Below are 25,256 nucleotides of genomic sequence, written 5' to 3'. Positions count from 1 at the left end.
TACCTGGAGTTGCCTTGCAGGAAGGCTGGCCCAGCCTTCGAGGTGAGGGAGGGCTGCACGGCTTTGAGGGCGACTCGACCCAGTGGGAGGAAGGGAGATGTTTGGATTAATAATACATATGGTGATCTGTTTTCTGTGACCGGAGCCTAAGTGCGATGGGAGTAAATGGAAAATAACCAGCTGCGTTGTACCGCATCTGAGGCTGTTCAGCGCTACGGCTCACGCCATTTTCAACTCTCAGGTCTTTCATCTCTTTCCCTCTGCTCTCCTCCAAACGAGCTTCCACTCGCTCCTCTCTCTGTCTGTCTTTCTCTGAACTTTTGGCCCCAGGATCCTGTCGGGAACTCTCCCAGATGCCCCCTGGTTCTTAAAAATAGACGAATCAAAAAACATCACACACCCCTGCACAGACACACAAAATACACCCATGACGTCATACATCAACAGAGAGAGAGAGAGAGTATCTGTGCTTCGTGTGTGTGTGTGTGTGTGTGTGTGTGTGTGTGTGTGTGTGTGTGTTACTGCTTATCTCTGCCTCCACAGACGCTGTGTAGAAAGCCAGTCAGCAGAGGTCACAGCCAGCGTGCGCCACAGCCTCTCTGGCAGCCAGAACTCGCTGCGCTGAGGAAACTGCACCCTGCAACACAAACAACCCATCAGCCACAGCAGCGCTTCAGCACCAACTGCTAATCCTGGTACCTCCCTGCGAGGTACAGCAATGCAACACCCACACAGCTTCAGGAAATGAATGTCCTCTCCCCTCCTGGCTCTAATGTGGCTATTCGGAGTGATTAAATATTCAAAAGCATTGTTTCGCAGGGCCATTCGACAGTGGCATTTGTCTTAAATATTGCGGCGCTCATTTGCTGGGTGGCGACAGTGATGATTCCATAAAGCATGTGAATGGAGAGAGTTGTCATGTGGATGTGGCTGAACACTGAAGGCTCATGATCTTAAATCAGAGGGGAGCGCTGCTGACTGGCACAGTGGGGGTTCCAGCAGAGCGACTACAACTGCTAATTTGTCTCAGAATGGCCTTTACGATTTCAAGGGCACCATAACTGTTAGAAGAGATGTTTTTTATTTCCGACTGTATCCTAGCAGCACGCAGTGTGTGTGGTACGGTGAGATAGCCAAATGAAAGCCATATCTTTGCCTGTTATATCTGCAGTAGTACAGTACATTCAAATGAACTGGCGTTGTATGACTGCAGAGTTAATATCATTGCCGATGTAATAGAGTCACGTGAGGCAAAGAATACAAAGTCCCATAGTCTCCTTGTTTAATGACCATCCTTTATGAGCTAGTTATGTAATAAGCTCTTTGCTGTGCAACCAATTATAGCAAATGAGACTTTCCCTGAAATTCTTTTAATTTAATTGTTTAAAAATCATCGGCAAAGGCTATGAGTAAAATCAGTACCCTGCGATCTCATGGTAAGAGGTCTATCAATTGCCAGTTATACAAAATAAGTAGTATATGTTACTAACTAGTAAAGTAGGCTTAGGGCTTTAGTAACTTTGTGGTTGTAAGCTTGATACTCACTTTACAATAATTGTTATCACAGTTATTGACAATATACAATAACAGCAATTTATTTGCAGAGGCCACAAAAGGAGACGATAAATACGATTTTGTTTCAAGTTCCCTTCTTCCATCGTAAACTCTTCAATCATCACTCTCGCTATCATTGACTTTCAAATAACAGGTAATGTAGTAGAATACAATGTATTCTACTACAACTGCTGATAACTTGGCCACTTGGGGGCAGGAGAAACAAGATATGAATATAAAAAATGATGCTTCGTTAATGTTGACGAGGCAAACGGAAAACTTGACAGTGGTGGGCAGTGTTGGGGGGTTGGCAAAGTCCAATATTCATTCCCCTCTTAGCTGAATAGAGATTTTGATTATATTACATTTTATTGTACGCATCCAAGATAGACTTACCACAAGCTATGAAGTCGTGAAAGGATCTTGTATGCTGTAAGAAAAATCTATTTCCTTCACGATGTCAGGGATAGGTACTACACTACCCACAATCCTCAGGTATATTAGCAACACGTCTGATTGTTGGAGCTCGCTGTAACCATGGACAATTTACCACAGAGTGACCATGGTTTTCCTTTCTGACATGCTGCAGTTTTCAAACGGGTGAAAATCACTACCAGTCAGGTACTGGAGTGTAGCTGAGGACCAGCGGGTTTGCTGTAGTGGGATACCTTTTTCCTTCACTCTTCCAATAATTATGTACACAGTATTCACGTTCAACAATGTCTGTCTGCCATTTGAGGTCTGAAAGAAAAAATCTTTCTGCTGTGTTTGGACGACCAGAGGTAAACCGAAACAACGAGCCAAAATAAGCTACTACGCCCTGTTGAGTTGTAATGAGCTGTGGTGAGTTGGGTCATAATTGTTTGGCTCATTACTATGAGAAACACCTTTCAAATCCAAAAAGTCATATGACCAAATATTTGGAGGATATTGATGATAGCAGCTTCATTATTACCTGTGCACTTAGGTGGAGGGAAAAACTTTGAGTCTGACTAACATGGAGTTTAAAAAAAAAACTGCAAATTATCCACATGGAAGTCCAGCACAGAGGGATCGTATCATATTGTCCTTTCAGATAAAAATAAATCCAGTTTTGGAAGTATATCACTATACAAACATTGAAAGATATTGGGAACCAACAGTGGTCAGACGGTATTTTTCGGTCTGAAATCGTTTGACTTCTTGCATTAAAAACCATCTCACGGCTGCAATATGATACAGATCCTAGAGTATATGGGATTAGGCTTCACGCAGAAGGCAGGGAGAGGATAGTTACTGACACATACACACATGTACAGCTCCAGAAATGCCAATCCAGCCCAACACTTTTCTCTATGGAGCGAAACAACAGTCATTAGAAGATGTAATGGATTAGCCACGGATCGAGTGAAGGGAGACAGAGAAGAGAGGGAAGAGGGGACAAACCAAGATCAAAATGATGGAGATTGGCAGATGGGTAAAATGGATTGGATAGACCACTCTACGGATGAGAAGACAGGACAGAGAGCTGATGCCTACCGCCGCGGCGAGAGATAATGGAAACTGATTACAGAAAAATCAACAAGGTTTCTCTCATTCCGGGAGCACTGCTCCAAAAATGTGGCAGTAATATGATTGGCGAGGTCCTGGATCCTGGTTAAACCTGATTGTCAGTGGATTTGGTCCACGGCATCAACAAGTTCTAAATTCAAAAGGAATAAAAACACAAGGTGACAGAAGATTAAAATGTGAGACATTGTTTTTTGGCGTAGTTTGTGCTTCCGTGCCGCCTTCTCCTCAGAAATTGCTCCGCTGTTTACGCCGTGCCTCCCTGGCTTATGTTCATCTGAGGGAGTAGAGGAGCTGCAGGAGACAAACAGGATGTCTGTGGGAGGACGAATGAGAACGGGTAAATCTGACGAGGAAGTTTACGCCTGTGTGAGTGTGTTCGAGTGTGTGCGTGCATTAATCCCAGGAAGGACTTCCTCTGAATCTGAGCTGCTTGGGAGTTCTGGGGGAGTTTCAGATGTTGACACGGGGAAAAGCAGGGGAGAGAGAGAGAGAGATGAATGAAAAGAAAGAGAAGAAAGAGAGAGGTACCAGAGAGTGATAGGGATCAAGGGCAGTAGCACTATTGAATCCCACTTCTAAATACAGGCACACACACAGAGGGAAACCACCCACAGGGAGAGGCTGCGATAACGGTAACATCGGCGTCATTATGAGCTGATGATGAACACATAGGCCCACCTCCATGACACACAGCCTGAACCCACTCAAAACGCTTTGGCTCAATCAAAGCTACTCCAAACCTCCGCCTGAACAAACACGCCATGTGACCTGGACTGAGCAGCGTGTGCAATAAACCCAGAGCGCTTGTTCTGATCTTCTGGGTGTGCCAGGTAGGTGGGGGTTGAAGCTCAGTAAAGTTTGATGAAATTAACTCAAGTTTTGTGAACCATGACGTGGTGGAATGACGCAGCGTTGAGATGAATGTGGTCCAAGAGATGCAAGTTTCATCTGAAGGCCAACAAATATTGGCAACAGCAGAATGTACTGCTGTTTATGGTCTGTAAACGCTTCAGCTATACTTTCACATGCTAACACGAAAAGTAGGAATGTGAATATTATAATACATACCTGATGTCTGATCTACTGAGCGGGCCACATGGCTTTCAGAATACTGCCATACAAGCCAGTAGCCAGTCAGATTTACCATTAGCCTTAGCTCACCCTCAAGTTCGGCCTGAATCATTGATAAGGCCAGACCACTTCATGACGCTATGGTGCGCAACTGAAGTTATGTCCCCAACATCTGCTCGTGGCAGCTAACACCTGCCAACATCTACTGTTAGTTGGTAACTTAAATTGGGCAAAAAAACTTCAAAGGTACAAGGGGTATTCACCATCTTGTTCTCTGTTCGACAACATGCTCTGTATGCTGAACTGAGGGCAGCTGGTTAGCATGCTAACTTCGAAAGACGAAAGGGGAACAGAAGAAAAACAGTGCTTGGTTTCAACAGCTGGTGAAAACCCCACAGAGTAAACAAATGTTTGATATTTTTATGCTAAACCTCAACTATGATGTTTGTTCATTTAAACATGAATCGAGTACTGATATGTTACTTTGTTTAGAATTATCAACATTGTATAAAGATTGTTTTATCAGAAGGAGGTACCAAATTCAATGATTCTTATGACTTATTATGATTTATGGTTCCAAACCTGGGGGTTACAACCCCCCAATTTCCCATACACTGAATGTGACAGTTTGCAAGATCATCAACAAGATGGGAGAAAACATTCTCGCCTCACAATTTTTTTCTTGATGATGTCATAGTGGGTTCACTGGGGTTATCTCGAATTAGGCTATGGAGTTTGAAAGGTGACGATATTCGCAAAGAGTTTTATGGAAGGTTCTATTGAGTTGCATTATGGGAAATGTTGGATCTGGTCCTTTCAAAGCTTGACCCATATTGAAGACACAAAGTTAGGCCTCTACTGCTTCAATTCCAATGGCCCTTTTAAAAATCTGTCTCCTGCAAGTCTCATCACATTTTGACAGTACACCACTAAATCACTGGGGTACCCCCTATAAAATTAAACTATCTGTGAAGTGATCATCGCTCTTTAGATCTCACAGCTCATAGACATTATGGAACCTGTGACAAAGGGTGGCGAGCTTGTTTATTATAATCACGACAATCTGACATGCAGTAATATCTAATGCAAAGAAAAAGAATGGAAGTCCTTTGGAGAGGTTAGGTAAGTTCATCCACCAATGTATCCTTGAACTGGAACCAAATCTATGAATAATTTATCCAGATGTGTCATGTTGAACGTATCACTTCTTCACCAGGAAGTCTTTCGAGGTTACGTAACTGGCAGAAACCACAGCTTGTCCTCTAATTACACAGGAGGAAAAGTTTGGCCTGTGAAACGCTGTGTAATATATATTCCAAACTCCCTCATGAATCCTGCCTCGCAGTTTCCTTATGGCCATGTGTCAGGCAGAGCCCTGGATACCACACACATATACCCTCTCCATCATATGTGTGCTTACTCATCAGCGCTCCGCCACATCAGAGAGGCCTCGTGCACAATACACTTGTCTGCCAGCCAAATGTGGAAAAACCACAGCGAGGAGACCAAAGAGACCCCACCTCCCCCATCTTTCTCACTCAACTTCCTGAGTCATAAACTATCACTGCCTCCCTCTGAAGTTCAGGTTCGCAAACTAACCCGCTCAGTCTTAAATCCGGCTCGAATGAATAGTGTCTCCACTCTGACTGCTGCTGTCAAGGGAAAGACAATTATAAGGAAAAAACACTAATTTAACACTTATCCTCTGCACGCAGGGGGAAGGACAGAACGCCACTCGATGCGTGAAAGCGGCATCGGCTCCAGGAGCTGCGTGGGTCGTGAGATGTCAACAACTATGACAAGGTTAATCAGCGCCCACCACTTTCTCTCTTAAAACATTTCCGGGCCCGCGTGCACAACATTTTACAAAACCAATTATCTCTTTTGAATAAAGGGTGTTCGCCTATCAAGAGTGAGCCCACTTAAACAGGGTCAAATACGATTCGCTATCACGACCACTTTCAAACAACATATCAAATTGTTGTCACTTCCATTTACGACAGTAATGTGTACCTAGTAAATTGTACTACTGCCTTTGACTGCTGACAACAGCTAATTGTGAATGTCAGAGTTATTCATGCGTCTCTCACAGCGGTACACGATTAGAAATCACCTATAGTTCTTTTCAAATGTGTGATAGGGAACGTGTCGTATAACAGCTGCAAACACAAATTTGAGAGGGAGATAGCATGTATGGAAGTATCCCTCTTTAGTGTGCTGTGATGTTTAAAAAGCAGGTCGCAGCAGGGGGGGGGGGGGATTTCAGAGAGGCTATTGAGACAACGTTGCGATCTTGTGTTTGGTTCTCAGCGCTAAATGTAAAGTTGTAGATTTTGTATTCTGTATTCTGTATTTTGGATTTATATTTTGGATTTTCCATTTTCTATTGTCTATGGTCATATAATGTCTTTGTCCTGACCAGAACAGAAAGTGCGTGAGCATGTGTGTTTCTGTCCACATGTGACAATGATTTGTTTTCTCTCATGGCCGTGATTACAGGCTGTCAGCCATGCTTTTACTAGAGCTGATGGGTAATTTCACTCTTTAGCATGGTTTAGCGTTGACAGCTAGATTGGCACACATGTGCGCGCACACAGGCGGTCAAACACACATGAGACATATGAATAAATGGCATGTCCTCATGCGCACGCACTCGAGCACCGAGGGGCACGCACACATTCACGCACACACTGATAGACAAACAAATCAAGTGCCGTGTCTATTAGAGTGGACTAATCAACAAGGCCTACATGTTCTGTCACAACTCACACAAGAACATTATGCATAATTTGAGTCTATAACATTGCATGCAATTATTCCTGCATACTTTCCTGTGTGCATGGCGTTTAATGAGCCAAGCTAATTAAATATGGAAATTAATGAGATACAAAGGAAATAAGAAAAAGCACAGTCCTGATGCATTTGAAGGAGCTGCTAAAAGCCTTTTATTACATTAGGGACTGAGAGGGAAACATGCCTTCCCCTAAGGAGACTATTAACAAACACAGTGATTAGACCAAGCCAAAACACCACAATCTATTAGATATGTTACTCTCACTACAGTGCATTAACATCCCTCTACAAATTCCAAACATGAAATATTAAAAAGTGCTGCCACGCCGTTGTGTTTCTCATTCACACATTCTTTCATTGGAGTTTTTTGATAATGAATCTCGACATGGCTGGAAAAACACATGAATCACCATAATTACACTTTTCCCCCCTTGTTTACAAAACAGTAAAAATAATGTTTCTTGCGAATGCACCATAACGCCACTTCCAGTTGTGCAGTGACTCAAAAGCATATGCAGCGTGAATTACTATTGTGTGCTTGCGGTTTTTCACTTGCCGTTTCCTTCTGCAAGCTTCGCATGAAATCATGGGAAGCTCAACCCCCCTAATCAAAGAGGCCTTTCACTGAGAAGCAAGTCATCACATCATGCTGTACGCGCCATGTACCCCAATATGGAGTGTGTGTGTGTGTGTGTGTGTGTGTGTTTGTGTGTGTGTGAGTGTGCATGCACATGGGGAGAACCCTCCAGATACAGAAGGTCAGACACAGTTTACAGACGGGCTGACTCCATTCCATAAAAAAATCCCACACCATGGGACACAAGCCAGCCCGGGGGTGTATACAGCTTGAAGCAAAGGGGGATCACGGGAGGGGGGGATGGAGGCTAAAGTTCATCTAAAATCGCCTCACCCCTGGGGAAGTACCGGACGGGCTGCCTTAAGGACGCCCACGGGTGACCCACGAGCACAGGTCAAAACGAATGAAGCAGAGCGCCTTCGCCCTCTCAGGTCCTCACCTTCGATAAATTCCAAAGGCACTGACTCTTGTTCTTTTCTGTGAAAACAAACTATCGTCCGTTTAACCTCCGACCCCTCTTCCTCCTGATGTCGCCAGTGACGTGACACCGTTCCCCTTCACTATCGCTCCCCTTTTTCAAATCTCCCCTTGGAAAGACAAGCAGCGGAGGAGAGAAACGAGGAGGTGGAGGAGGTTGGCGGGGTCTACTAAGTCAGCGCCGGCATCTCCCACAGGTCTTACCTCATCCTTCTTTCCGTTCCCATCCCTCCCACCTCTTTCGCTCTGTCTTTTTTTATACTGCTCTTTTTCCCCACCTCTATCCCTCTCTTACACTGCTCTTTCTCTCGCCACAGACCTGATAGTAGATATGTAGAAGTGGCTCACATAATAAAAAAGGGAATAATGCTTGTCCATTAATATCAGAACCTTCCTTAAGGCTTTGTTATACCTGCATTTAAAATGGCAACATTTGCATAAAAGCTATTTTACGCATTTAGGGGATTCATTCACTTGGCCGAAGTAGATCTACACACATTTTTCACATCAGGTCCATCTATGGTGAACCTTGCCCTGACAATGTTAACACTGAAGAGGGCTGGAGTGAAACCGTAACTTGTGGGTTTTAATCGAGTAAAAGAAATTACTTCTTAACAGAACACAAACTTTAAAAGACACTACATTACTTTATATTTCTTACATTGCTTTATATATATAGCTAATCGGACATTTACCGAAATGTAGTAAAAGAAAAATGAAAGAATGTGTTTTTGTCTAGTTGTTTCAGCTGTGTTGGGCCCACAGTGTCCTACTGTAGACCACCATGTGACTCCATTTGAAGACAGATGAAACAGAACTGAACTTGAGAAGAGCATTGTGATAAATTAGCACTACCCTGTCCTTTCTTGCTAAAAGTCAGCTCGCCTTCTACTGTGAGTTGTCACTACTCCATGGTTCTGGAGCCAAACATATCATGATGACTTACAGATACATTTGTTGTCATTCTAGTGTCACTTGCCCTTTACAGAAAAAATAACAAATTTCACTGAGAGACTAAATAGTGGTTTATGTTCCATTTGTCCTTATGTAAATGATTAAATTTGCACACTAAGAAAAAGTTAATGTGAGTTCAGGTGGGTTTATCTTGCACTACATTCCCGGGCGACACTAATAACAGTGATAGGAGAGTAATAGGAGAAGGGTTTGGGAAAGTTTGGCTGTGGTTGCACATCTCTGAGGAGCTTCATTATTGGTCTTCAAAGAAAATGTCAACTACAAACACCCAAAAAAAAAGCATCATTAGTCTCTTTTTCTGTCTGTGGCGGAAAAAACACAATCATTAGTGTGTTTCTCTCTTTCACTATGCCTGCAAGACAGCTTTTCTTCTCAGCCGCTACTGTAAAAGGTACGTTGAACATCCCTCCCTGAGTCGCTGCTTTGCACGCAGACACACGCAGACACACTCACTGATTAAAACCATCACAAACTACTCACATTTGCATAGATAGCAAAAGCAAGCGATATGAAAGGAAAAGTTATTGCTGCTATAGCTTTCACCCTGACAACACACAGAGCGCTATATATGCTAATTAGCCATTTAATATGAATGTCTAATTAATGGTGTGCAAATGAGACACTGCCATTATTGGGCCTGTTTGATATGGGGATGGACGCAGGTATTGAAAATCCTTGGGAAAACTGACATCCGATGCCGCCGCTCGGCACGCACAGGAAATCAATTAGGTTAATTGCCAAATATGCAAACATGTAAATTGAAGTCATGAATTGCCATGGCCGTGGCACCTAACCATTGTCCCCAGAGCATGGAACCAGGCGCGGGAGCTGGAACACACACACACACACACACACACACACACACACACACAGCCACGAGCACAAACACTCGAGCATGCACTCCTCTTATCTCATCAGCCCTTTAATGTCGTTGGTATTCAGAGCTCTGTCCTCTGACACAATGCATGCCACTAATTACCAATTCCCTTGATAAGAGCATTGCCCATAGAATACATGATGGAAAATGAAGGGTCTGCCTGCTAGGCCACGGCTATTGAACATTCTGACTACAAACCACTTGGAAAATTGGCTTTCCATCTACATGGCGAGGACTGCTTAATTCTGCCACAGTTGGGAACCTGTGCCGTCTCCTCACCTCTAAAACAGCTGCCACCCCGCCTACGCAGACAGCTAATGGCAGAGGACAAATACAGTCTCCTTTATTACGTACGAAGGCAAAGCATTTTCATTCGCTCTGAGCAAGGATGTCTGGCCGCGCTCTGAACCGTATCACCTTGTAAAAGACCATAAAGCATTCATCAACAAGCCCGAAACAGAGAAAGTCACTGCAACCATTGGCATTCTCCTCCACTCACTGTGACTAAGATGAAGATGAAATGCGGGAAGGGTAGACATCACACAAAAGATTTGTTTTCTTTCCCTCTTTCTTCTTCTGCTTCTTTTTTTGGGCGGGTGACAAAAGTTAATTGAATTTGTATGTTAATGAGGGCTGTGCATAGCTAACGAGCTCAGTGTGCGACCCATTAACACATTGAATGATTGTTATGCCCGGGGCAAGAATCACCTATAGGAGCTCAAAACACGAAGACAAAGAGGCAATCTGAATACATTATGGATTCATTTACATGTTCATCCACATCACACACGTAACGCTGATATTTGTACCTCAGCTCAATCATCAAGGCCTGTCCTGACAAAATCTTTGTGGAATCAGAGAAGCAGGAGAAAGGAAAGGAAAGGAAAGGAAAGGAAAGGAAAAGGAGCAGAGTAATGTAAGGTAAGAGGCCACGAGCACTTGGTCATTCAGAAATCCGGAGAATAATTTGCTCCTTGCTCATTGACTCTTACAGCTCAATGATGACAAGTTCCCACCTTGTTGAGATGAGGGATCGGTGTGATTCACCTCCCCCGCCCCCCCTCCTTATCACCATGACAATGTGTGAAGCACAGTGAGATCTCTCTGCTACCATTATGACGGAAGCAACACTTCTTGAAATAGCCCCTTGCTCCGAGTACGAAAATCAAATGCGTTTGTGCGTTTGCGTAATCACAGCCACTTATTACCCCACTGGCCTAATCAATAGCAGGACGTCTGCTAGCAGAGGTTCTGTTTACTTATCCAACATATCATCAGTGTTAATTGGACAAAAATTATAAAAAAGAAAAAAAAAAAAATAGCTTGTTAAATCTAAGGTGTTGGCATTTAACTGGATTGTGCATTGATTGCTGTTCCATAACTATAATCGTCAATAGTGACCTCAGTATCTCTCTTGGTCGGGTAACCACTTTGGTCCAGACTGAAATTTCTCAACAACAATCGGATCGATTGTCATAAAAAGCATCCATGGTCTCCTGAGAATGAATCCTGCCAAAACCAGCGTGAGGTTGACATTTTATTAATTTACTCACATGTCCCGACCGCTTTATCTGAACCACTGCCAGGACACTTCGTACCGTCATCCATGATCCCCAGATGATGAAATTGGTGTTTAAAAATGCATTACTATGATGAGCATGGTAATGATTACAACTCAGTGTTAGAATTGTCAGTGTTAGCATGCTAGCATTGTCTTTGCCCTTTTGATAAAGGTCACATTACTGAAGGAGTTAAAGTAAATTGTTAATCAACACTGTACTTTGTGAAATACACTGAAAGCTGTGTGGTGGTTGTATTGGAAATCAAAGACCAGCACTTATAGTCGGTTGTTGTATTTGTAAAGCTTTCTTACACTGTGAAAAATGCAGCGCAACATGCAGAGTAAAGGCCTTAGCAGACTGCCAGTCACTCAGGTATTATTCTGCTAATAGATTTATTATTATAAATACAGTGTGTAGTTTTAAAACTGAATTCATATTGACTGCGCCTGAATGGCAAAAATAAACAGAAAATGTGTCTGCTATATACAGAAACATTATCTCCCACTCCATTCACTCTGCCCTCCTCTACTCTCTCGCGTGATGATTTGATAGAGATCTGACTCCTGCTTTTGGACTGTTGCGTAAGGCCACTGCAGTAGTCGGATTGCAAAGTGAATATGAGCCTCCTCATAGATGCTATACAGCACATAATAAGGCTTCTTCTCTGAATGAGTCTAGACATCTTTGCTCTCCTGGGGTCTTATTCATATCGTGGAGACATAGACAGGCTAATCACCACGGGCCTTCATAATGCACACACTCACAGCACATCAAAAGGATTGGAGTACATGGAAAGTTCAGATCAACCTGGATGTATCATTCATCCCTCTCCCTCACACACTCCTCCCTCGCCGCATCGGCTGTTATATAAATTTGCTGTGCATCCGCCGGCTCTGCCAACCTACCTCCGTTACAGCTCTCACTTCTCCAGCTTAATGGCCGAGTGTGTATGTATTGACACAACTCCTCAAAGCCCCACAGCGGTGTGAGGTCGGCGCAGTCCAGCTGGGGGTCAGCTTAATGATAAGGTTAATGAGGGTGGCCTGGACTCAGGCATGCCTCTGTGGGCTATTACAGGAGAGGAGAGGAGATTAAAGATAGGAATGGATATGAGGGGGAAAAGGGATAGAGAATTAAGAATAATGGAATGGAGAGTAGGGGAAGGAGGAGAACGAGGAAAGGAGAGATCAAGAAGAAGAAAGAGAAATAGAGCGTCAAAGAAAATGGGAGGAAATAATGGGAAGAAGCGAGTCAAGAAAAGGCACAGAAATGAAATGAAGGGAAATAAGGGCAGGGAAAGCAGGAGAAGGAAAGAGAGAATTGCACAGGGAAGGAAGGGGAACCCAAACAAGGAAAAGAAATGAAAGGAAAGAGTGGGAACAGGATATAGGAAATAAGTGCAAAGGACAGCAAAGTAAAGTGAGGAGTTAAGGAAAGGAAAGGAAAGGACACATTTACATAATTCACAATGAACAAATACCCCCACTGCATGCCTTCCTGCTCACAACATGCACCTCATTTTACTGGATGGACAATAGAAGGAAGTTAATGAGCACGTGTCACTTAATCATCAGCCCAGCTGCTGGTAAAGACGCGGTCAGGCTTCCAGCAAGTTGCTGGCACTCGCACCGTCAAGCTGACTGACATGTTACACAAGCACATGCGCAGGCAGATGCTTACACTCTGGACAGACTCCTCTCTCCTTACAGAGCATATGCCCCTGCCCAGACAGCCCTGTAGGTGTAAATCCTCAGCTGACAGACATGTTGTAGGTGTCCGGGCAGAGATTAGCCCATTTCCTTCTTTAGTCCGGAAAAAAACCCTGAATCAGCTTTAAAATACTGCTGATGTTCATCTCTAATAGTCTAATCTGCACTAAACCCATATTGTGTGCGTGCGTGTGTGTTTTTAGATTAAACCCAAGGTGTCCATGAAGAGTTGTGGTAGTGTGCTTTTTGCGAAAAGTACCTCAAGACAGCTTATGCTATGGATCAGAGCAATGGAGAGCATTCAGGGTTTTCTCTGTATCTCATTTAATAATTTCTGTTCAGCATTCAGATATTTAGCTGGTGCTCTTATCTGCTGTTACTTAAAATGTGCACATATACAGAAGAAGCTCAGCTTTGCAGCAAAGTTACGAGTAAACCAGTTTTTTTAACTCAGAGTATCTAGTCCAAATAATGAATGATCATTAATTAAACAACTTGTATCATTTAACTTTGTAAGTTGAGAAAAAGCTAAAGTTGAGTTCCACCACCTTGATATTTTTTACAGTGTGGTTTTGATCACAAACAGGAACTAGTTTATTTAGAGAGTCCACTTATGCTCTAATAAATGGTTAACAAACTCACTAACTGTGGTTGCGCTTGTCTGAAAGCCAATGATGAGTCAAGCTTGTTGAAGACCAACGGAGCCACAAACACTTAAACAACACTTCCTCACTGACTAACAGCAACAACATGTGGATGCCTCTAAATGTCTTTGGTCAATCAGGGGTTTCTCCTAAACGTCACTGGCTGAAAATCAATACTTAAACATTTTATTTTGAAACATTTATTTTTATTTTTTAGAGTTGTAGTACTGGGATCTCAGTTTATCACTCAGATATAAATGACTCCTCCTTTAAGTGTAAGTTTACACCACTGGGGTAGTTAATGCTTCCCCGTCTGGGAAAGTACCCATGCAGATAAACAAAAGTATGACAGTGTTCCTGACAATTGAAGTCTGTGGGGTGTGTGGGAGTCGGACTATGAATCATCCATTAATTTCTACAGTATCACCTCTGTTGGTATATTCCCTGTATTTGTGTTTTTATCCATCTATCAGGAAACATGGACTATATGATGCATTCCAACGCAGCAACCGAGCCTTTTCCTCTTCATGCTAATTGACCATATAATTGACCTATATAATCACAGGTCAAATCAAGGTAACATATTTGTTGCTGATTGGCCAAGAGGGGGATTGCATCACACATGGGTGGTGACATGTTTGCAGATGCCACAGTCATGTACTGTACATGTGACTCATATACCTCAAGGACTTCGAAGCTTATTTGAGTGTTGAGGTTGTTAAAGCATGAAATCGGGCTCGCATAGTTCGCATTAGAGGAATCACTCCAAGATGTTTCTGAGAATCAAGTTCTCACACAGATGTCTAGACAGACACGTTGAACCGTCCCTGCATCTGTGTCATCATGAAGAGATCTTCGCGCTCCAGTTTGGGTGTTTTTCAAATTAGTGAAATGTAAGATAAGACATACATGCAATAGTTTCATCATCCCTACATTTTGAAGATGTTTTTAACAATAAAGATGAAAGAGTTCATAAAGTCAAACAGAGATCTTACAAAGAAAGTTTAACTATGTTATTACACAGAGTATATATATATATATATGCATGTATATACATATACACTAATGTGCCTGTTCTTGAAAAGGGGATGAAACCATTTCATCTCTAGTACTAGTGTCTAAAGCCGTTTTCAGACATGACCTGCAAGAAAAGTCTGGAGAATGAGGTCTGCAGTTTACCCAGACAGACATCTTTCTCCCTGTCTTCTAACATGACACCGCTTTTTCACTGGGAGATATTTGTTTTCTTTTTGTTTCGTGTTTTGCCTCTGTCACGTGTAAGAAGCCTCATCATACCCCCGCTCGCATCATTCTCACATCGAATTCTCGACTTGTTACTCCTGACTTTCGACCGACTTGATACTGGGAGGCCAGGCGGAGAAAGTTCACAGAATCTGCCGAGCCTCTCACTCTGACTTTTGCGTTCACGCGTGTACATTCTCCGTAGAAAATAGGGAGGATCTGCGGAGTTCAGTGCACGTCTGAAAGCAGCTTAAGCTTCAAGTCTCTATGAGGATGTCTCTCATGACGGGAGATGTGACTGACAGCTGGCGTTGCTATGTCAACCTGAGTGCACTGCCGACTGACTGGAGAACGCTATCCTCGATGGTCTACACCTGATAAGCTGCGTTTCCCCCTTTACCTTCCATGTCTGTCCCTTTACAACATTTGGGAGCAGCCATTGAGCTGTTAAGTTTGTGTTCCACTTGGACGGAGGAAGCCAGCAAGCTGCCAACACTAACACCGTCTGCCAACAGAAATAATTTCTCTTTTATGTTACTTCAACACCTGTTGAATTATTGTCAAGCTCCTGCACTCTTAGGGATATTTATGACACACTGATGAGAGGGAGGTGGTCTTGATACCCCCCCCCCCCCCCCCACACCCCGACATCCCGGCTATATAACTGTCTGTGTCTGTTGGAACGGAAGTGATACGATGAACTACATTTATATGTCCACCCACACGGATGTTTGCATCAATCACAGTGTAATACTGACAGAGTCACTCGGTAACAAAGACTGCGATCTACAGTTTATAAAGGATGAACGATGATATGACTGCCCTACAAAAATAAAGCCAAATCCCTTTCATCGCCCCCTAGTGACTGCCGGCAGTAGAGGTTAAAAAAAACAAAAAACTCCTCCATGTTAATGGATGGGACATGGACCAAATAAGTCAAAGTACAAGTGAAATAAATTGTTCACATACACCAACAATGTAGTGGATGCTATTACATTTCTGCTTGAGTTCATTTCAGTTTTTAAAAATCAACACATAGCCTGAGGATATTTTTATTTCTCAGCTGTAATTGCCGGTCCACCTTTAAACTTAAAAAAAAGGAAAGTTTATTAAACTTTTATTCAGCTTTAACAGCTGTTTTAACACTAGTTATTTCTACTTTGTAATCTGTTGCAGTTTCAAATACACACCAGCTGAGAAAAGCTCATCAGGAAGGGGAAGTGAACAAGGACCCCGGCTCCATCCTCTCACTGAACACTTGTGAATGTGTCCGGCTCACTGGCCAGAAACGATGCGCTGCACATGCACTGTATGCCCAAGTAGTCCCACTTAAACGAATTCACTTAAAATAAAAAAATAAAATAACTTTGATCAGACCATTTGCAATGCTACCAAATGTGTGCACAAGCCTGACTGACCAGCCTTAATGCCCAGGCCCTCTGAATTTCACACACCGCTAGTTTGCTGGCTCCACAGCTCCAGTCGGGGGCCTATTGAGGGGAGATAATTGAGTGTGAGCACACAGACCCGTATACAGTGACACTTCATATGAGCAAACATAAAGCCTGATCAAACATGTGAACACAGCGATACAGAATGCTCAATGGCTTTCTATCTGTGATCTTCTGTGTGTGTCAAAGCTCCGTGTACCATGACGCTTTGTGCTTTGTACGTGTTAATGGGACTTGCTGATCAAATATCCTCTGATGGCTGGCTGGGATGTGAGGGTGACACCGAGTCAATTGACCCTCATATATTACAATGTAGAATGGCTTCTGTGTCTGCAGGGACACATTACATACAAATTGGTTTTGTTTTGTTTTAACTTTATGTAACGAGAGTGGGTTGCACCGTCTGATATCCACTAAAGAGAGCAGGCCAGTGTGAGTACAATCCTCGTCCAGTGTCCAACGCACCTTGAAGTTCAAATCACATGTTCTAACCCTCCACACGTAGAGGTATAAACTAAAATAGTTCTGCAGGAATTGTGCTTTTTTTAATAATTTTGTAAAGTGCCTTGAGATATTGGCAGTTGTGATTTGCTTCGATTCTAATAAATCTGAATTGAGTTGGCTGTTGTAAAATAGACCTCATGGGGAGCTGATGACTGATTCAGGCCATAGCTTTGTTTAGCCTACAAACACGCACATGAGATATTTGTTCAAATTTTTTAAACACTGCGTTTGTTACGTACCGTGGATTCAACACATCTGTCACACTACATTGTATTGAGCGTTAGCAAACAAATTAAAATAACTGCTGCTCACACAAAATGGAAGCTTGTCTTGTATTGTCATCTCAGACCTCCGCAAAAATATGCAGGTTGAACCAACTAGACACAAACATTTGTGTACTTGTTTTTTTACATCTTCGGTGCAACAGCGAGGGGGGGGGGGGGGACTGAATGGCAATGAGAAAGGAGACAATCTCCCATTTCTACCCACCTTTTACCCACCTCTAAGAAAACCTTGTATACCCTTGTATTTCTCATTTTGGGACAACCAATGACAAGCAGTGTCCCTGCCCCCTTACTGATGGTCTCCATGAGCTGCTGTGGAAACTGGAGGTATTTTTAGTGCCAGACTTCACAGATATTGCATCAGCTACCAGTGGCGACAGCATTAGTGGGAAGAACCAAACTAAATCCCCCTTCCTGAAAATGATTGGAGGTGGCACTATCACACTATCACAAGGCAGACTCTATACGGTGCACCATATGGGTTCCTGTGGCAAAATCACATGAAAAATGGGAGGAGAACCTCAGGGCTGAAGTAAAATAAAGGCTGAGTTCATATATCCTTCCTAGTGTGGAACCTCAGGGACCAGCAGCATGTTTGTCCACTACTGTCAGCAACAGGATGTGACAGCATAAACCTGCCGTGTGAAACTGATCCTGCCTCATCACACTGCTGCGGAGCAGTAGGAACCAGATGAGTGAGCTGGATAAATATTTATGGCTTCATGACTTGGCCTATCCTGGTCAGTGGCCACCAGCTGGTGCGGGTGTGAGAGTGTAATGTGGGAGGAAATGGAAGTTGGGATAAAAAAATATGTTCCCAGTCAAAAATAAGACTTTATAAGGGGACTGGACTAGATACATTACATCCTAGGGGATTGTTCTCTCCAGTTCTGGATCTGATATCAACTTTAGCTATAGTCTGAGAGTAGGTAATTCAGTATGACCCAGGCGTCCGGAGGACTTGGAGTGGCTGCAAAACCTTCAGAGGAACAAAGACAGAAACATAACAACGCAGCATAACAGCCTAAACACAGTGAGAGAGATAGATGAGGAGAGAAGGAGAGAGAGAAGGAGGTGATGAATGGTGTTGTTTTTCTCTGTAAGGAGGATAACTGTATCCTCCTCTGGGAGCAGCAGAGCCGGGGAGCGCCAGTGAGCACCAGTCATGTGTCTCGGAGACAGCCAATGGCAATGTGTGGATTTGGTTCATACGCAAGTTTACTGGGTCAGAGTCAGAGCAGGGTAGTAGGCGACAGCCAATTGGAATGCGAGGCTGCGTCTGGAGGATTAGCCAATGAGGTTGGAGTCTGGTGTCTGGTACCAGTTGATGTCTGACAGTTAGACAGACTGTATCTAATTACCACAGCCTAGGCTCAGCATGGGTCTGTGCGTGTGCGTGTGTGTGTGTGTGTGTGTGTGTGTGTGTGGGTGGGTGGGTGTAACTAGGGAGAGAGGGAGTGAAAATTAGAATTAGAAAGGAAGGAAGGTGGTTTGGAGGTTTTGGCAAAAGTTGAAAACAAGGCATCAGATCTGGAGAGCTGCCACATGAAAATGAGATTGTGCCAAAAGACAGAGTAGATATAAATATACAAGCCCTGAATCCAGAATTAACTTATTAAATTAGCCATATTAGGCATTGATACATCCCATTGCTCCACATGCCTATCATTAAATAAAAAACGGTGTGCAAACAAAGGAAACGTGCACTTGCTGCTTGCGTGTGTTGAACTGTGTGTGTTTCTGTATATTTCTTCATTTCCGGTACGAATGAATAGACCCTGAACAGAGAGTTGAGTTCCCACAGTGTAATGACCTATTATTGTTTCTCTCACTACAGTCAGCCTCACCCATTCAGCCACTTCATAGTGACTGTAAAGACATAGACTGCCAGGTGTTAAGAGACACACACACACACACACACACACACACACACACACACATACTACATATACAGTATACATACATACATACACACACATGTTCAACCTCACTCAGAGATAAGTGAGGGGGGTTTGTAGACAAGGGCAGCTGTTTGGTGGGTTTTTCCTGTTTTGACTGCTCCTGTCTGCGCTCAAAATGCTACACACACACACGCACAAGCACACGCACGCACGCACGCACGCACACACACACACACATGCAGGTGTCACACAATGGCCTGCTTTTCTGCTTACTTGCAAGTTTGGATATGTGGCTCCTTATCTGTGAAAAGTAATAACATTGCCTTGAGATAAAGGCTCCCCTTACACACACTACAGTTGAATAACAACTTATAGGAACAGTTTGACATTTACAATGTTCATTCACTGTACTGTCTGTTATTTCTGAAGAGTGGGCCAGTTTGCCTAGGATCAAGACTGGAGACTGCTAGTCTAAAATTCACATGTTACATCTTGTTTGTCTAAACCGTACAAAAACAACATGCTGTGGTTTTATACATGAGTTATGTCCCTGACATAAATCTTAACTAACAGAGAGCCTCCCTACAAAAAGAAAAAGAGGGGAAACAGCAGAGATGTGCAGAAGATAACAATCCCTAAAAATTTGAAAGGCGTTCTGATGCCAAATAAGGAAATGCAAAAACATTCTTCGCCGGCTTGTCATTAGTCTCACTTTCTTCACTCTTTTACCAGTTTTATAAATTGATCAAGGAACAAAATAATTTAAACTGTTGAAATAATGATAACTTCTGAGAGAAAAAAGCATCTCCAGTATGAATATTAGTACAACCATAAGAATTTAATCATCGGTTTCTGTATTAAAGAACTTTGGATTCCTATTGTTTTATGTAATGATGAACCTGTATCTGGAGCGATATCAGAAAGTGAAAAGTCATGACAATGATATTGTAATAACGGCAACAACTTCGTTATCAGTTGTTCAATCATAATGGAAATTTATCTGAACCATAGACTGTATTTAAAGATGGACGACATGACCCAATAAGTGAAGCCACTTTTAATCTTGATGGCCCCCTGGTGGCTGGCTGCAGTATAGGTCATAAACCCCACCTCTTTGATTGACAGCAGAGGCTGACCCACGATTGGTTGAGCGCGTGTATTGGCAAGACCTTGATATTGCGGCTCCGAGACTTAGAATCTGGCTCCAAATTACATCAACAGTGCAAGATGGTGGCACCCGTATTTGTGATATTTTGGCTTCATGTTTAATAAGTGGAGACATGTTGTATATCTTTATATACAGTTTGTGATTTTAACATTTCTTCCACAAACAACACTGTCAAAACACCAGGTGGATCTGTTAGATAATGTAGCAGCCTGCAGTAATCAACCAACAGAAAACTTAACAGTAGATTAACTTGTTGTGGCGCGTTGAGTGTGTAGTTACAGTAAATGTGCTGAGCTAAGGTAGCCAGCAGCTGATTGTAGCTTTAATTTCTAACAGACAATGTTGTATCTCAGCAAGAAAGCAGATTGAGAGCCTTTCTCTGTCAGTACATTTTTTTAGCTTAAAGCTTTGAATTGTAAAAAGCTAAACTAACGTCTTCAAGCAGTCTTATAAATAACTGGCTTATATATAGAAGGCACAACTGGAGTGCATTCAAACACAATAATAAAGAAAAGACCATGTGCATATGAGTGTGTTCATTTGTCTTCCTGCATGTCTTCTGCCTTTGATCAGTGGCGGCACACAGAAGGGCCTCATCCTAGCGTGACAATGCATGTTTGTTGTGGTGAACTGTAATTAAAACAAGCTTGTGTTTTGTGGCCAGTGTTGGCATTGACACAACAGGGTTCCAATCCATCTGGCCAAAGACCTTTTGCTTTAATTCATCTCCCCTCTCTGCCTCTTTCTGCACTCCTCTAGGTTCTCTCTCTTTCTGAATAGAAACTTGGACCATCACACTGAGCAGCAAAAGCCCTGATCGCGGATCAGTATTAGAGAGATGAAATAATAATCATGCGTTATCCAGTCAGTAGAGAGCATCAGTACTGGTAGTGCTCCAACCCAGCAAAGGGCTGTTGTTGTTATTCTTTGATCAGACCAGCAGGAATAACAATATATAATTCATAACGCTCAGTCTAGTCTGGGAACACTAGGCACTGCACTTTAATTATTGATCAAACAGAACAGATTTAATATCAATCACTGAAGCATAGGCAGAAGTGAGCAAAAGAAATAGAGGGATCTCGCAGGCGCTGCTGTCTAACCCTCTAATGAAAACCCAAAAAGAAATACTGTACAGTTAATACTGTGGTGGAGGAGTGCAAACAGGAACTCAGGCTTAGCTTGGACACTGATTCACTGAGACTAGAACTCACAGGATACACAGTCTTTGAAGGCTGATACTGATAGCTTGGGAACTGAAGCTGCCAATACTCTGTACGTTCTACAAATCAGTCTATGTTATTCAATGTTTTCCATGAGCGTGATTCCAACAGAGGTGGAAAAGCAGAGGCAAGAGACTTGCCCCTGAAAACAAACACTACTGCTAAAGTTAACACTACTATTTTCACCAAGATCGACCACATTGCAGCTCAATCTCCACCTTGTGGCTGGCTGCAGTAAAGGTAAAAAATACCACCTCCTCCATATTGGTTGATGGGACACTGATCAAACTAAAAGGTCAAGTACACATGTAAGTAGTTCTTATCACACTGATGTGTTTTCAAGTGTTTATTTTTCTGCTAAGTTTGGTTTCAGTTAGTTATTTGATTCTATAAAAATGGAATGAAACATCACGATTGACAGCTGAGAATGATTCTACTACAGCTACTACTACCACTATTACTGCTACCAATAATACTACTTGTACTGCAGATGTTACTTAAACAGATGTTACTGTACTACTGATACCATTACAATTACCAGCTCTGCTACATCTACATACTGCAATTCCTACTCCTTCTGTTTATATTACTACTACAAGTTATAACCATCACCACTGCTGTTACCAATTATATTACTATACCATAACTGCTACTACTAGAACAACTCCTATCCCCTATCTTTGTCTTACCACTACTGGTACTACTACTCCTAATACTGCTGCTGGTATTAATTATATTATTACAACTCGTTCTGCTATTAATCCTGTTTCTCCTCTAAATATCACTTTTGTTTCAGTCATTTCTGCCACTACAATGTACATACTACACGGCCGACAACCAAGTCAGTTCTTCTCGACAAAAATCTGATTGGTAATATTCATGGTAAATAAACATAATGTAAACTTTTTAGTCAACATAATTAAATGTAACAGTTAATTGAGAGGTCAGAAAGAAAGAAAGCAGCAGAAGCAAACGGCTTTAGTCCACTCAGTGGAAGAAATGTGCTGCTGAGGTATAATGATTACAGTGGGTCTGTAAGGGGCCAGCAGCTCTAGCAGCTATTGGAAACACACACACACACACACACACACACACACACACACACACACACACACACACACACACACACACACACACACACACACACACACACACACACACACAATGCAAAACCTCAACATATGTGCAACTTCCTGCCTTTTTCTGTTCGTTACATATACAGCTCTTGCAGACCACTTTCAACACTGTTGCAAAGTGCAATTAGAAATGGACGGACATGTTCTCACACTCAGACCGATTGGTTGAGTCTGACACTCATAGGCTACACAGAGACAGAATTTCTAACAGTGTGAAGGGGCCCTTGCCTTCAACTTAGTACAGGAATGCAAGCAGGCAGAGAGAGAGAGAGAGAGAGAGAGAGAGAGAGAGAGAGAGAGAGAGAGAGAGAGAGAGAGAGAGAGAGAGGGGCGAGTTACTGGGACTTTCCCCAGGATCTCAGCAAAGGGAGGGAGAGAGGAAGCAGACAGTGGAAGCGACAGAGGACAGGAACAAATACAGGAGGAGGGAAAATGGATGGGTTGTCTTGTGTATGGGCTCGTTTCTCTTTCCCACAGTGGAAATGACCCAGTTATTACTTGCACACTGTTACTGCCTGAAACAAAAGGAGGTAAAAAAAACATGAGGCATGTATCAGAGAGACCGTGTGACAACTTTCCCCCCCGCTGTACTGAAAAGCTGAAGAAGTCGTTGGAAGTTGTGTGAAGCGACAGAAATGTGTGTCTGCGTCTGTCTTTCAGTCAAGGTTAATGGTGTGTCCCCAGAGCTTAGTGCAGTTGCCAACGGTGTTCCCATTGATCCCACACACAGCCACCGATGCTGCTCCCCATATGGCACTGCTGAGGGTGTGTGTGCATGTATGATAGGGATCAGTAGCCCTGATTGTGACTCAGTCTGTGGTACGTGTGTTGGTAGGAGTGTGTGTGGTCTTCTTGGCGAGCCAGCTGCTGGCATTCAGGATTGAATATATGTATGTGTGTGCATGTGTGTGTGTCTTTGTGTGTGTGTCATAGTAGAAGAAAACCCTCTCTGACATTAGCAAACTTGCCTTGTCATCTTATACCTGTGATAAAAGAACAAGGAATCCTTTCACCCCGGTATGAACATGCGTGCACATTAGTGTGTGTTTAGGTGGTGTGCCTTAAAATATGTGTTTGGGTGCATTTTTATGTGTGTGTGTGCATGGATGTATCTCCTGTATGTCCAGGTGTCTTTGAGTATGTGTACAGGTGATTCTGTCTGTGTGTGCCTATGCCTATACATGTACATGTATGAAATGGATGAAAGTGCATATGCGTGTCTGTGTGTGTGTGTGTGTGTGTGTGTCTGTCTTCTGGCAGGGTGGTCCTCACCTGTGGATTATACATTACACAGTAGGCCTGTATGCAGTTGCAAAATGGTGGGCTGCGTTGAGGGAGTCCTAACAACTCAATTTGGGTAGTTAAGATATCAGAGAGAGAGTAATTGAAAAACAAAAAGTGGTGGGAAATGCCCTAATCCTGCACAGATTTACACTATCTGTGTTTATCATGCTGGACAACTTTAAATGGTTATATATTAACTGACTCACTCACACGGGAATGTGAGGGTCAGCTAGAGCCAGCTCGTGGTTCTGGAAGCATGCAATGAGAGGGAGATACTGTGGTGCAGGATGGAGTCCATTCGTTCCAATTAAAGCTGATCACCCAGGGTACGCTCCAAACTACTTTCTGGTTTGCCTCCACATTGTGCAATGCTCATTAGTGTTGTTCGCCGGCTCACACACTGATCATTGAGACATCAGAGACTAAGAAGCGTTTTCTCGACCTTTAGAGAGCTTGGAAATCCACATTACATAGAGTAATAATCAACATTACAGTTTTAATTTCCCTTTTATATGGACATTACTTACTTTGTAATTGTTTCTGACTGTCTTAGGGCACACTTATCACCCCATCTCCCTAGATACATTTGTGGTGTGTGACACCGCTTTTTCTACCCCTGAGATATTTCTTTCCTTTTTGTTTTTTTTCATTTCTCACTTGTTCACTGTGAAGCTAGCGGGGGGGGATCCCCTGCTGTGTTCTCATATTGGATTCTGTGGACTTTCTGCTGACTTTATACTCGGGACAAGGTGGAGAAAGTCCGCAGAAAATCCAGAGGATTTAACTTGGACATTTGCATTCACACATATACACCTCCTCTGGAGAAACAGCGGAGGATCGACACACTATTTCCCTCAAACTGCTACGAAGGTCAGGATTTAGCTCTGCAAAATCAAATATGTTTGAGCTTTTCATAAATCATGACCACAGAAGCGATGAGACAAAAATACTTCAGAAGTAGAAACTACAGAGACAATAGAGTGAGATTCTGACTTTCTTTAGTTAAACAGAGAAAACAGACGATCATTATCATTGTGGTGTGGTTTTCCTTTTTCTTGGTGAATATATTTTGGCAGGATTTAATATAGTTTTCTTGATAAAACATGTCAAACTCAGGAATCACGCAGGGTGAGGGGTGGCTTGTCCACCCATAAGAACAGCACAGGGAGTTCTTTGACACTGAAACTGTTACACTGAGGACTGAAAACTATCAATCCAAAAATATCAGCACTGGCCTTCAAGAACACATATCACTCTAACCCCAGCTGGCGTG

The 25,256-nt window shown here is 42.8% G+C and overlaps 1 protein-coding gene and 1 long non-coding RNA gene across 8 annotated transcripts in view; one reads left to right on the top strand and one right to left on the bottom strand.

Annotated features, from left to right (window-relative positions):
* Window positions 1–25,256, bottom strand: part of nrsn1l (neurensin 1-like) — a 104,363-nt gene that overhangs the window by 65,917 nt on the left and 13,190 nt on the right. For 4 of the 6 annotated variants that reach the window (XR_008342322.1, XM_053447284.1, XM_053447282.1 and 1 more), the window contains exon 1: window positions 4–504. The exons of 1 other annotated variant lie outside the window; for it this stretch is intronic. The gene's annotated coding sequence lies outside the window, so the exon portion shown is untranslated. Of the gene's footprint in view, window positions 1–3; window positions 505–25,256 lie in introns of those variants that run through there. One more of the 6 variants, XR_008342321.1, reaches the window with a different exon arrangement.
* Window positions 1–25,256, top strand: part of LOC128462046 (uncharacterized) — a 38,218-nt gene that overhangs the window by 888 nt on the left and 12,074 nt on the right. Inside the window, exons 2-3 of one of the 2 annotated variants that reach the window (XR_008342324.1) lie at window positions 544–710; window positions 5,892–5,980. This is a non-coding gene — a long non-coding RNA (uncharacterized LOC128462046). Of the gene's footprint in view, window positions 1–543; window positions 711–5,891; window positions 5,981–25,256 lie in introns of those variants that run through there. The other variant, XR_008342323.1, reaches the window with a different exon arrangement.

This window comes from Pleuronectes platessa, chromosome 18 (assembly GCF_947347685.1).
Source record: "Pleuronectes platessa chromosome 18, fPlePla1.1, whole genome shotgun sequence".
Lineage (NCBI taxonomy): Eukaryota > Metazoa > Chordata > Actinopteri > Pleuronectiformes > Pleuronectidae > Pleuronectes > Pleuronectes platessa.
This window is presented reverse-complemented; position numbering and strand designations above follow the sequence as displayed.